A 12205-nucleotide genomic window follows, 5' to 3' on the forward strand; every position below is an offset into this window, starting at 1 on the left:
TTAAAGTCGCGCGTAACGTAGAACGGCACATCTGAAAAAAAGAAAATGGGTGCAACACGAGAACTTCCCAGGAGGTAACCCATCATTGTACTACTCTCGCCAAAGCATACTTAACTGCGGAGTTCTGATGGGATCTGGTGCATTTGTGCTGGTGTGACCGCACCTGCTTAATTTCGTGCTGAAAATACATACACTCCCTCTTCCCTCCCCCCTCCCATCATTTGTTTCCTTGTGCGTTCACACTTCACCTCTACTTCTCGTTCTAATATCGATTAAAATGCCCCTGATTCTTGACTCACATTTGCGTATAAACCAGTGGACCATAGTTCCAGTCGCGCGTAACGTCGAACGACCCATCTGAAAAAAAATTGTTGCGATACGAGAACTTCCCAAGAGGTCACCCATCTGAGTACTACTCTCGCCCAAGCACACTTAACTGCAGAGTTCTGATGTGATCCAGTGCATTAGTGCTGCTATGATGCCACTTGTTTAATTTTGCGCTTCAAATACATACACTCCTTCTCTTTTCTTCCTCCTCCCGTCATTTGTTTCCTTGTGCGTGCGCATTGCACCTCCCGTACTCGTTCTAATATCAAGTAAAATGTCACAGCGCCGTGACTCACATTTGCGAATAAACCTGCGACCATAAATCAAGTCGTGCGTAACGTCGAAAGAATCATCTGCAAAAAGATGGGTGCAACACGAGGACCTCCCAAGAAAATGGGTGAAATATAAGGACTTCGCAGGAGGTCACCCATCCGAGTACTTTTCTCGCCCAAGCACCCTTAACTGCGGAGTTCTAATAGAATCCGTTGCATTAGTGCTGGTATGATCCCTCATGTTTCATTCTGCACTGCAAATACATACACTCTTTCTCCTCCCATCCCCCCTCCCGTCATTTGTTTCCTTGTGCGTGCACTCTGTATCTCTCTTTCTCGTTCTAATATCAAGTAATATGCCCCGGTACCGTGACTCACCTTTGCAAATGAACAAGCGGTTTATAATTCCATTCGCACGTAACGTCGAACAACCCATCCGAAAAAAAATAGGTGCAACACGAGGGCTTTCCAGGTGGACACCCATCCTAGTACTACTCTCGCCCAAGCACACTTAACTGCGGAGTTCTGATAGAATCCAGAGCTTTAGTGCTGGTATGATCGCACCTGTTTAATTTCGCGCTGCAAATACATACACTCCTTCTCCTTTCTTCCGCCTCCCGCCATTTGTTTCCTTGTGCGTTCACACTTCACCTCTCATTCTCGTTATAATATCGATTAAAATGCCCCTGCTTCTTGACTCACATTTGCGTATAAACCAGTGGACCCTAGTTCCAGACGCGCGTAACGTCGAACGACCCGTCTGAAAAAAAATTGGTGCGACACGAGGACTTCCCAAGAGGTCAACCATCCGAGTACTAATCTCGCCAAGCACACTTAACTGCGGGGTTCTGATGGGATCCGGGGCTTTAGTGCTGGTATGATCGCACCTGTTTAGTTTCGCGCTGCAAATACATACACTCCTTCTCCTTTCTTCCCCCTCCCGTCATTTGTTTCCTTGTGCGTTCACACTTCACCTCTCATTCTCGTTCTAATATCGATTAAAATGCCCCTGCTTCTTGACTCATATTTGCGTATAAACCAGCGGACCCTAGTTCAAGACGAGCGTAACGTCGAACGACCTGTCTAAAAAAAATTGGTGCGACACGAGGACTTCACAAGAAAATGGGTGAAATATAAGGACTTCGCAGGAGGTAACCCATGCTAGTACTACTCTCGCCCAAGCACCCTTACCTACGGAGTTCTGATAGAATCTGTTGCATTAGTGCTGGTATGATCGCACCTGTTTCATTTCGTACTGAAAATACATACACTCCTTCTCCTTCCCTCCCCCCTCCCATCATTTGTTTCCTTGTGCGTTCACACTGCACCTCTTTTTCTTGTTCTAATATCGATTAATATGCCCCTACTTCTTGACTCACGTTTGCGTATAAACAAGTGGACCATAGTTCCAGTTGCGCGTAACGTCGAACGACCCGTCTGAAAAAAAATTTGTGGGACATGAGAACTTCCCAAGAGGTCACCCATCCGAGTACTACTCTCGCCCAAGCACACTTAACTGCAGAGTTATGATGGGATCCGTTGCATTAGTGCTGGTATGATCGCACCCGTTTAATTTCGCGCTGCAAATACATAAACTCCTATTCCTTTCTTCCCCCTCCCGTCATTTGTTTCCTTGTGCGTGCGCACTGCACCTCCCGTGCTCGTTTTAATATCAAGTAAAATCCTACGACGCCGTGACTCACATTTGCGAATAAACCTGAGGACCAAAATTCAAGTCGCGCATAACGTCGAAAGAATCATCTGCAAAAAAATGGGTGCAACACGAGGACTTCCCAAGTGGTCGCCCATCCGAGTACTACTCTCGCCCAAGCACACTTAACTGCGAAGTTATGATGGGATCGGTTGCATTAGTGCTGGTATGATCGCACCTGTTTAATTTCGCTCTGCAAATACATAAACTCCTTCTCCTTTCTTCCCCCTCCCGTCATTTGTTTACCTGTGCGTGCACTCAGCATCTCTCTTTCTCGTTCTAATATCAAGTAATATGCCCCGGCACCGTGACTCACCTTTGCAAATGAACCAGTGGTTTATAATTCCATTCGCGCGTAACGTCGAACAACCCATCCGAAAAATAATATGTGCAACACGAGGGCTTCCCAAGTGGTCACCCATCCGAGTACTAATCTCGCCCAAGCACACATAACTGCGGAGTTCTGATGGGATCCAGTGCATTAATGCTGGTGTGATCGCACCTGTTTAATTTCGCGCTGCAAATACATAAACTCATTCCCCTTTCTTTCCCCTCCCGTCATTTGTTTCCTTGTGCGTGCGCACTGCACCTCCCGTTCTCGTTCTAATATCAAGTAAAATGCCACGGCGCCGTGACTCACATTTGCGAATAAACCTGAGGACCATAATTCAAGTCGCGCGTAATGTCGAAAGAATCATCTGCAAAAAAATGGGTGCAACACGAGGACTTAACAAGAAAATAGGTGAAATATAAGGACTTCACAGGAGGTAATCCATGCTAGTACTACTCTCGCCCAAGCACCCTTAACTTGCGGAGTTCTGATAGAATCCGTTGCATTGGTGTTGGTATGATTGCTCATGTTTCATTCTGCGCTGCAAATACATACACTTTATCTCTCTCCATCCCCCCTCCCGTCATTTGTTTCCTTGTGCGTGCACTCTGCATCTCTCCTTCTCGTTCTAATATCGATTAAAATGCCCCTGCTTCTTGACTCACATTTGCGTATAAACCAGTGGACCCTAGTTCCAGTCGCGCGTAACGTCGAACGACCCATTTGAAAAAAAAAATTAGTGCGACACGAGAACTTCCCAGGAGGTCACCCATCCGAGTACTACTCTCTCCCAAGCACACTTAACTGCTGAGCACTGATGGGATCCGGTGCATTAGTGCTGGTATGATCGCACCTGTTTAATTTCGCGCTGCAATTACATAAACTCATTCTCCTTTCTACCCCCTCCCGTCATTTGTTTCCTTGTGCGTGCGCACTGCACCTCTCGTTCTCGTTCAAATATCAAGTAAAATGCCACCACGCCGTGACTCACATTTGCGAATAAATCTGCAGTCCATAATTAAAGTCGCGCGTAACGTCGAACGGCACATCTGAAAAAAAGAAAATGGGTGCAACACGAGAACTTCCCAGGAGGTAACCCATCATTGTACTACTTTCGCCAAAGCACACTTAACTGCGGAGTTCTGATGGGATCCGGTGCATTAGTGCTGGTGTGACAGCACCTGTTTAATTTTGTGCTGAAAATACATACACTCCTTCTTCCCTCCCCACCCTCCCATCATTTGTTTCCTTGTGCGTTCACACTGCACCTCTCCTTCTCGTTCGAATATCAATTAAAATGCCCCTGATTCTTGACTCACATTTGCGTATAAACCAGCGGACAATAGTTCAAGTCGCGCGTAACGTCGAACGACCCGTCTGAAAAAAAATTGGTGCAACACAAGGACTTCCCAGGAGGTCACCCATCCGAGTACTACTCTCGCCCAAGCACACTTAACTGTGGAGTTCTGATGGGATACGGTGCATTAGTGCTGGTATGATCGCACCCGTTTAATTTCGCGCTGCAAATACATAAATTCCTTCTCCTTTCTTCTCCCTCCCGTCCTTTGTTTCCTTGTGCGTGCGCACTGCACCTCCCGTGCTCGTTTTTTTGTCAAGTAAAATACTACGGTGCCGTGACTCAAATTTGCGAATAAACCTGAGGACCATAATTCAAGTCGCGCGTAACGTCGAAAGAATCATCTGCAAAAAAATGGGTGCAACACGAGGACTTCACAATAAAATGGGTGCAATATAAGGACTTCGCAGGAGGTAACCCTTGCTAGTACTACTTTCGCCCAAGCACCCTTACCTACGGAGCTCTGATAGAATCCGTTGCATTAGTGTTGGTATGATCGCACTTGTTTCATTTCGTGCTGAAAATACATACACTCCTTCTCCTTCCCTCCCCCTCCCATCAATTGTTTCCTTGTGCGTTCACACTACACCTCTCCTTCTTGTTCTAATATCGATTAAAATGCCCCTGCTTCTTGACTCACATTTGCGTATAAACCAGCGGACTCAAGTTCCAGTCGCGCGTAACGTCGAACGACCCGTCTGAAAAAAAATTGGTGCGACACGAGGACTTCCCAGGAGGTCACCCATCCGAGTACTACTCTCGCCCAAGCACACTTAACTGCGGACTTTTGATGGGATCTGGTGCATTAGTGCTGATATGATCGCACCCGTTTAATTTCGCGCTGCAAATACATAAACTCCTTCTCCTTTCTTCCCCCTCTCGTCATTTGTTTCCTTGTGCGTGCACACTGCACTTCCCGTGCTCGTTCTAATATCAAGTAAAATGCTACGGTGCCGTGACTCACATTTGCGAATAAACCTGAGGACCATAATTCAACTCGTGCGTATCGTCGAAAGAATTAACTGCAAAAAAATGGGTGCAAAACGAGGACTTCCTAAGAAAATGGGTGAAATATAAGGACTTCGCAGGAGGTCACCCATCCTAGTGCAACTCTCGCCCAAGCACCCTTAGCTTGCGTAGTTCTGATAGAATCCGTGGCATTGGAGCTGGTATGATTGCTCATGTTTCATTCTGCGCTGCATACACTTTTTCTCCCTCCATCTCCCCTCCCGTCATTTGTTTCCTTGTGCGTGCGCACTGCACCTCCCGTTCTCGTTCTAATATCAAGTAAAATGCCACGGCACCGTGACTCACATTTGCGAATAAACTTGAGGACCATAATTCAAGTCACGCGTAATGTCGAAAGAATCATCTGCAAAAAAATGGGTGCAACACAAGGACTTCACAAGAAAATGGGTGAAATATAAGGACTTCGCAGGAGGTAACCCATGCTAGTACTACTCTCGCCCAAGCACCATTACCTACGGAGTTCTGATAGAATCTGAAGCATTGGTGCTGGTATGATCGCACCTGTTTCATTTCGTGCTGAAAATACATACACTCTTTCTCCTTCCCTCCCCCTCCCATCAATTGTTTCATTGTGCGTTCACACTGCACCTCTCCTTCTCGTTCTAATATCTATTAAAATGCCCCTGCTTCTTGACTCACATTTGCGTATAAACCAGCGAACCATAGTTCAAGTCGCGCGTAACGTCGAACGACCCGTCTGAAAAAAAATTGGTGCGACACAAGGACTTCCCAAGAGGTCACCCATCCGAGTACTACTCTCGGCCAAGCAAACTTAACTGCAGAGTTCTGATGGGATCCAGTGCATTAGTGCTGGTATGATCGCACCCGTTTAATTCCGCGCTGCAAATACATAAACTCCTTCTACTTTCTTCCCCCTCCCGTCATTTCTTTCCTTGTGCGTGCGCACTGCACCTCCCGTGCTCGTTCTAATATCAAGTAAAATACTACGGTGTCGTGACTCACATTTGCGAATTAACCTGAGGACCATAATTCAAGTTGTGCGTAACGTCGAAAGAATCATCTGTTAAAAAATGGGTGCAACACGAGGACTTCACAAGAAAATGGGTGAAATATAAGGACTTCGCAGGAGGTAACCCATGCTAGTACTACTCTCGCCCAAGCACCTTACCTACGGAGTTCTGATAGAATCCGATGCATTAGTACTGGTATGATCGCACCTGTTTCATTTCGTGCTGAAAATACATACACTCTTTCTCCTTCCCTCCCCCTCCCGTCATTTGTTTCCTTGTGCGTGCACTCTGCATATCTCCTTCTCGTTCTAATATCGATTAAAATGCCCCTACTTCTTGACTCACATTTGCGTATAAACCAGGGGACCCTAGTTGCAGTCGCACATAACGTCGAACGACCCGTCTGAAAAAAAAAAATTAAGGCGACACGAGGACTTCCCAGGAGGTCACCCATCCGGGTACTACTCTCGCCCAAGCACCTTTAACTTGCGGAGTTCTGATAGAATCCGTTGCATTGGTGCTGGTATGATTGCTCATGTTTCATTCTGTGCTGCAAATACATATACTTTCTCTACCTCCATCCCCCCTCCCGTCATTTGTTTCCTTGTGCGTGCACTCTGCATCTCTCTTTCTCGTTCTAATATCGATTAAAATGCTCCTGCTTCTTGACTCACATTTGCGTATAAACCAGTGAACCCTTGTTCCAGTCGCGCGTAACGTCGAACGACCCGTCTGAAAAAAAAAATTAGTGCGACACGAGGATTTCCCAAGAGGTAACCCATTCGAGTACTACTCTCGCCCAAGCATACTTAACTGCGGAGTTCTGATGGGATCCGGTGCATTAGTGCTGGTATGATCGAACCTGTTTAATTTCGCTGCAAATACATAAACTCCTTCTCCTTTATTCCACCTCCCATCATTTGTTTTCTTGTGCGTGCGCACAGCACCTCTCGTTCTCGCTCAAATATCAAGTAAAATGCCACGGCGCCGTGACTTACATTTGCGAAAAAATCTGCGGACCATAATTAAGGTCGCGCGTAAGGTCGAACGGCACATCTGAAAAAAAAAAAATGGGTGCAACACGAGAACTTCCAAGGAGGTAACCCATCATTATACTACTTTCGCCAAAGGACACTTAACTGCGGAGTTCTGATAGAATCCGTTGCATTAGTGCTGGTATGATCCCTCATGTTTCATTCTGCATTGCAAATACATACATAGTTTCTCCTCCCATCCCCCCTCCCGTCATTTGTTTCCTTGTGCGTGCACTCTGCATCTCTCTTTCTCGTTCTAATATCAAGTAATATGCCCCCGCATTGTGACTCACCTTTGCAAATGAACCAGCGGTTTATAATTCCATTCGCGCGTAACGTCGAACAACCAATCCGAAAAAAAAAAGGTACAACACGAGGGCTTCCCAGGTGGTCACCTATCCGAGTACTACTCTCGCCCAAGCACACTTAACTGCGGAGTTCTGATGGGATCCGGGGCTTTAGTGCTGGTATGATCGCACCTTTTTAATTTCGCGCTGCAAATACATACACTCCTTCTCCTTTCTTCCCCCTCCAGTCATTTGTATCCTTGTGCGTTAACACTTCACCTCTCATTCTCGTTCTAATATCGATTAAAATGCCCCTGCTTATAGACTCACATTTGTGTATAAACCAGCGGACCCTAGTTCCAGACGCGCCTAACGTCGAATGACCCGTCTGAAAAAAAATTGGTGCGACACAAGGACTTCCCAGGAGGTCACCCATCCGAGTACAAATCTCGCCTAAGCACACTTAACTGCGGAGTTCTGATGGGATCTGGTGCATTTGTGCTGGTATGATCGCACCCGTTTAATTTTGCGCTACAAATACATAAACTCATTCCCCTTTCTTCCCCCTCCCGTCATTTGTTTCCTTGTGCGTGCGCACTGCACCTCCCGTTCTCGTTCTAATATCAAGTAAAATGTCACGGCGCCGTGACTCACATTTGCGAAAAAACCTGAGGACCATAATTCAAGTCGCGCGTAACGTCGAAAGAATTATCTGCAAAAAAATGGGTGCAACACGAGAACTTCACAAGAAAATGGGTGAAATATAAGGACTTCGCAGGAGGTAACCCATGCTAGTACTACTCTCGCCCAAGCACCCTTACCTACGGAGTTCTGATAGAATCCGTTGCATTAGGGCTGGTATGATCCCTCATGTTTCATTCTGCACTGCAAATACATACACTCTTTCTCCTTCCATCCCCCCTCCCGTCATTTGTTTCCTTGTGCGTGCACTCTGCATCTCTCTTTCTCGTTCTAATATCAAGTAATATGCCCCGGCACCGTGACTCACCTTTGCAAATGAACCAGCGGTTTATAATTCCATTCGCGCGTAACGTCGAACAACCCATCCGAAAAAAAATTGGTGCAACACGAGGGCTTCCCAGGTGGTCACCCATCCGAGTACTACTCTCGCCCAAGCACACTTAACTACGGAGTTCTGATGGGATCCGGAGCTATAGTGCTGGTATAATCAGACCTATTTAATTTCACGCTGCAAATACATACACTCCTTCTCCTTTCTTCCCCCTCCCGTCATTTGTTTCCTTGTGCGTTCACACTTCACCTCTCATTCTCGTTCTAATATCGATTAAAATGCCCCTGCTTCTTGACTCAGATTTGCGTATAAACCAGCGGACCCTAGTTCCAGACATGCGTAACGTTGAACGACCCGTCTGAAAAAATAAATTGGTGCGACACGAGGACTTCCCAGGAGGTTATCCATCCGAGTACTAATCTCCCCCAAGCACACATAACTGCGAAGTTCTGATGGGATCCGGTGCATTAGTGCTGGTATGATCGCACCTGTTTAATTTCGCGCTGCAAATACATAAACTCATTCCCCTTTCTTCCCCCTCTCGTCATTTGTTTCCTTGTGCGTGCGCACTGCACCTCCCGTTCTCGTTCTAATATCAAGTAAAATGTCACGGCGCCGTGACTCACATTTGCGAATAAACCTGAGGACCATAATTTAAGTCGCGCGTAACGTCGAAAGAATCATCTGCAAAAAAATAGGTGCAACACGAGGACTTCCTAAGAAAATGGGTGAAATATAAGGACTTCGCAGGAGGTCACCCATCCGAGTACTTTTCTCGCCCAAGCACCCTTAACTTGCAGAGTTCTGATAGAATCCGTTGCATTGGTGCTGGTATGATTGCTCATGTTTCATTCTGCGCTGCAAATACATACACTTTTTCTCCCTCCATCCCCCCTCCCGTCATTTGTTCCCTTGTGCGTGCACTCTGCATCTCTCCTTCTCGTTCTAATATCGATTAAAATGCCCCTGCTTCTTGACTCACATTTGCATATAAAACAGTGGACCCTAGTTCCAGTCGCGCGTAACGTAGAACGACCCGTCTGAAAAAAAAATTTAGTGCGACACGAGGACTTCCCAGGAGGTCACCCATCCGAGTACTACTCTCGCCCAAGCACACTTAATTGCGAAGTTCTGATGGGCTCCGGTGCATTAGTGCTAGTTTGATCGCACCCGTTTAAGTTCGCGCTGCAAATACATAAACTACTTCTCTGTTCTTCCCCCTCCCGTCATTTGTTTCCTTGTGCGTGCGCACTGCACCTCTCGTTCTCGTTCAAATATCAAGTAAAATGCCACAGCACCGTGACTCACATTTGCGAATAAATCTGCGGACCATAATTAAAGTCGCGCGTAACGTCGAACGGCACATCTGAAAAAAAGAAAATGGGTGCAACACGAGAACTTCCCAAGAGGTAACCCATCATTGTACTACTTTCGTTAAAGCACACTTAACTGCGGAGTTCTGATGGGATCCGGTGTATTTGTGCTGGTGTGAGCGCACCTGTTTAATTTCGGGCATAAAATACATACACTCCTTCTTCCCTCCCCCCCTCCCATCATTTGTTTCCTTGTGCATTCACACTGCATCTCTCCTTCTCGTTCTAATATCGATTAAAATGCCCCAGATTCTTGACTCACATTTGCGTATAAACCAGCGGATTGTAGTTCCAGTCGCGCTTAACCTTGAACGACCCGTCTGATAAAAAATTGGTGCGACACGAGGACTTCACAAGAGGTCACCCATCCGAGTACTACTCTCGCCCAAGCACACTTAACTGCGGAGTTCTGATGGGATCCGGTGCATTAGTGCTGGTATGACCGCACCCGTTTAATTCCGCGCTGCAAATACATAAACTCATTCTCCTTTCTTCCCCTTCCCGTCATTTGTTTCCTTGTGCGTGCGCACTGCACCTCTCGTTCTCGTTCAAATATCAAGTAAAATACCACCGCGCCGTGACTCACATTTGCGAATAAATCTGCGGACCATAATTAAAGTCGCGCGTAACGTCGAACGACACATCTGAAAAAAAGAAAATGGGTGCAACACGAGAACTTCCCAGGAGGTAACCCATCATTGTACTACTTTCGCCAAAGCACACTTAACTGCGAAGTTCTGATGGGATCCGTTGCATTTGTGCTGGTGTGACCGCACCTGTTTAATTTCGTGCTGAAAATACATACACTCCTTCTTCCCTCTCCCCTCCCATCATTTGTTTCCTTGAGCGTTCACACTGCACCTCTCCTTCTCGTTCCAATATCGATTAAAATGCCCCTGATTCTTGACTCACATTTGCGTATAAACCAGCGGATTGTAGTTCCAGTCGCGCTTAACGTCGAACGACCCGTCTGATAAAAAATTGGTGCGACACGAGGACTTCACAAGAGGTCACCCATCCGAGTACTACTCTCGCCCAAGCACACTTAACTGCGGAGATCTGATGGGATCCGGTGCATTAGTGCTGGTATGACCGCACCCGTTTAATTTCGCGCTGCAAATACATAAACTCATTCTCCTTTCTTCTCCCTCCCGTCATTTATTTCCTTGTGCGTGCGCACTGCACTTCTCGTTCTCGTTCAAATATCAAGTAAAATACCACGGCGCTGTGACTCACATTTGCGAATAAATCTGCAGACCATAATTTAGGTCGCGCGTAACGTCGAACGACACTTCTGAAAAAAAGAAAATGGGTGCAACACGAGAACTTCCCAGGAGGTAACCCATCATTGTACTACTTTCGCCAAAGCACACTTAACTGCGGAGTTCTGATGGGATCAGGTGCATTTGTGCTGGTGTGACCGCACCTGTTTAATTTCGTGCTGAAAATACATACACTCCTTCTTCCCTCTCCCCTCCCATCATTTGTTTCCTTGTGCGTTCACACTGCACCTCTCCTTCTCGTTCTAATATCGATTAAAATGCCCCTGATTCTTGACTCACATTTGCGTATAAACCAGCGGACCATAGTTCCAGTCGTGCCTAACGTCGAACGACCCATCTGAAAAAAAATTGTTGCGATACGAGGACTTCCCAAGAGGTCACCCATCCGAGTACTACACTCGCCCAAGCATACTTAACTGCAGAGTTCTGATGGGATCCAGTGCAGTAGTGCTGGTATGATGCCACTTGTTTAATTTTGCGCTTCAAATACATACACACATTCTCGTTTCTTCCTCATCCCGTCATTTGTTTCCTTGTGCGTGCGCACTGCACCTCCCGTACTCGTTCTAATATCAAGTAAAATGCCACGGCACCGTGACTCACATTTGCGAATAAACCTGCAGACCATAAATCAAGTCGCGCATAACTTCGAAAGAATCATCTGCAAAAAGACGGGTGCAACACGAGGACTTCCCAAGAAAGTGGGTGAAATATAAGGACTTCGCAGGAGGTCACCCATCCGAGAACTTTTTTCGCCCAAGCACCATTAACTGCGGAGTTCTGATAGAATCCGTTGTATTAGTGCTGGTATGATCCCTCATGTTTCATTCTGCACTGCAAATACATACACTCTTTCTCCTTTCTTCCCCCTCCCGTCATTTGTTTCCTTGTGCGTGCACTCTGCATCTCTCGTTCTCGTTCAAATATCAAGTAAAATGCCACGGCGTCGTGACTCACCTTTGCGAATAAATCTACGGACCATAATTAAAGTCACGCGTAACGTCGAACGGCACATCTGAAAAAAAGAAAATGGGTGCAACACGAGAACTTCCCACGAGGTAACCCATCATTGTACTACTTTCACCAAAGCACACTTAACTGCGGAGTTCTGATGGGATCCGGTCCATTTGTGCTGGTATGATCGCACCTGTTTAATTTTGCGCTGCAAATACATAAACTCATTCCCCTTTCTTCCCC

At 46.4% G+C, this 12205-nt stretch overlaps 3 non-coding genes and 23 pseudogenes across 3 annotated transcripts; all 26 read right to left on the reverse strand.

Annotated features, from left to right (window-relative positions):
* Positions 1-46: 46 nt before the first annotated feature.
* Positions 47-165, reverse strand: LOC148244267 (5S ribosomal RNA; annotated as a pseudogene).
* Positions 166-368: 203 nt separating this feature from the next.
* Positions 369-486, reverse strand: LOC148244268 (5S ribosomal RNA; annotated as a pseudogene).
* A 560-nt stretch (positions 487-1046) lies between these two features.
* Positions 1047-1165, reverse strand: LOC148244269 (5S ribosomal RNA; annotated as a pseudogene).
* Positions 1166-1370: 205 nt separating this feature from the next.
* LOC148244270 (5S ribosomal RNA) lies at positions 1371-1488 on the reverse strand (annotated as a pseudogene).
* A 559-nt stretch (positions 1489-2047) lies between these two features.
* Positions 2048-2166, reverse strand: LOC148244271 (5S ribosomal RNA; annotated as a pseudogene).
* A 205-nt stretch (positions 2167-2371) lies between these two features.
* Positions 2372-2490, reverse strand: LOC148244272 (5S ribosomal RNA; annotated as a pseudogene).
* Positions 2491-2695: 205 nt separating this feature from the next.
* Positions 2696-2814, reverse strand: LOC148244273 (5S ribosomal RNA; annotated as a pseudogene).
* A 563-nt stretch (positions 2815-3377) lies between these two features.
* Positions 3378-3496, reverse strand: LOC148244274 (5S ribosomal RNA; annotated as a pseudogene).
* A 209-nt stretch (positions 3497-3705) lies between these two features.
* Positions 3706-3824, reverse strand: LOC148244275 (5S ribosomal RNA; annotated as a pseudogene).
* A 205-nt stretch (positions 3825-4029) lies between these two features.
* LOC148244276 (5S ribosomal RNA) lies at positions 4030-4148 on the reverse strand (annotated as a pseudogene).
* A 559-nt stretch (positions 4149-4707) lies between these two features.
* On the reverse strand, positions 4708-4826 carry LOC148244277 (5S ribosomal RNA; annotated as a pseudogene).
* Positions 4827-5735: 909 nt separating this feature from the next.
* Positions 5736-5854, reverse strand: LOC148244278 (5S ribosomal RNA; annotated as a pseudogene).
* A 561-nt stretch (positions 5855-6415) lies between these two features.
* On the reverse strand, positions 6416-6535 carry LOC148244279 (5S ribosomal RNA; annotated as a pseudogene).
* Positions 6536-6743: 208 nt separating this feature from the next.
* LOC148244280 (5S ribosomal RNA) lies at positions 6744-6862 on the reverse strand (annotated as a pseudogene).
* A 532-nt stretch (positions 6863-7394) lies between these two features.
* LOC148244281 (5S ribosomal RNA) lies at positions 7395-7513 on the reverse strand. The gene has a single exon (XR_015815497.1). It is a non-coding gene; the product is annotated as a 5S ribosomal RNA (ribosomal RNA).
* A 205-nt stretch (positions 7514-7718) lies between these two features.
* Positions 7719-7837, reverse strand: LOC148244282 (5S ribosomal RNA; annotated as a pseudogene).
* A 560-nt stretch (positions 7838-8397) lies between these two features.
* On the reverse strand, positions 8398-8516 carry LOC148244283 (5S ribosomal RNA; annotated as a pseudogene).
* Positions 8517-8723: 207 nt separating this feature from the next.
* LOC148244284 (5S ribosomal RNA) lies at positions 8724-8842 on the reverse strand (annotated as a pseudogene).
* A 563-nt stretch (positions 8843-9405) lies between these two features.
* On the reverse strand, positions 9406-9524 carry LOC148244285 (5S ribosomal RNA; annotated as a pseudogene).
* A 209-nt stretch (positions 9525-9733) lies between these two features.
* On the reverse strand, positions 9734-9852 carry LOC148244286 (5S ribosomal RNA; annotated as a pseudogene).
* Positions 9853-10056: 204 nt separating this feature from the next.
* Positions 10057-10175, reverse strand: LOC148244287 (5S ribosomal RNA). The gene has a single exon (XR_015814506.1). It is a non-coding gene; the product is annotated as a 5S ribosomal RNA (ribosomal RNA).
* A 209-nt stretch (positions 10176-10384) lies between these two features.
* On the reverse strand, positions 10385-10503 carry LOC148244288 (5S ribosomal RNA; annotated as a pseudogene).
* Positions 10504-10706: 203 nt separating this feature from the next.
* Positions 10707-10825, reverse strand: LOC148244289 (5S ribosomal RNA). Its single transcript, XR_015814784.1, has one exon. It is a non-coding gene; the product is annotated as a 5S ribosomal RNA (ribosomal RNA).
* A 209-nt stretch (positions 10826-11034) lies between these two features.
* Positions 11035-11153, reverse strand: LOC148244290 (5S ribosomal RNA; annotated as a pseudogene).
* A 203-nt stretch (positions 11154-11356) lies between these two features.
* LOC148244291 (5S ribosomal RNA) lies at positions 11357-11474 on the reverse strand (annotated as a pseudogene).
* A 564-nt stretch (positions 11475-12038) lies between these two features.
* Positions 12039-12157, reverse strand: LOC148244292 (5S ribosomal RNA; annotated as a pseudogene).
* Positions 12158-12205: the final 48 nt, after the last annotated feature.

Source organism: Carica papaya, chromosome 8 (assembly GCF_054855325.1).
Source record: "Carica papaya isolate Zhongbai chromosome 8, ASM5485532v1, whole genome shotgun sequence".
Lineage (NCBI taxonomy): Eukaryota > Viridiplantae > Streptophyta > Magnoliopsida > Brassicales > Caricaceae > Carica > Carica papaya.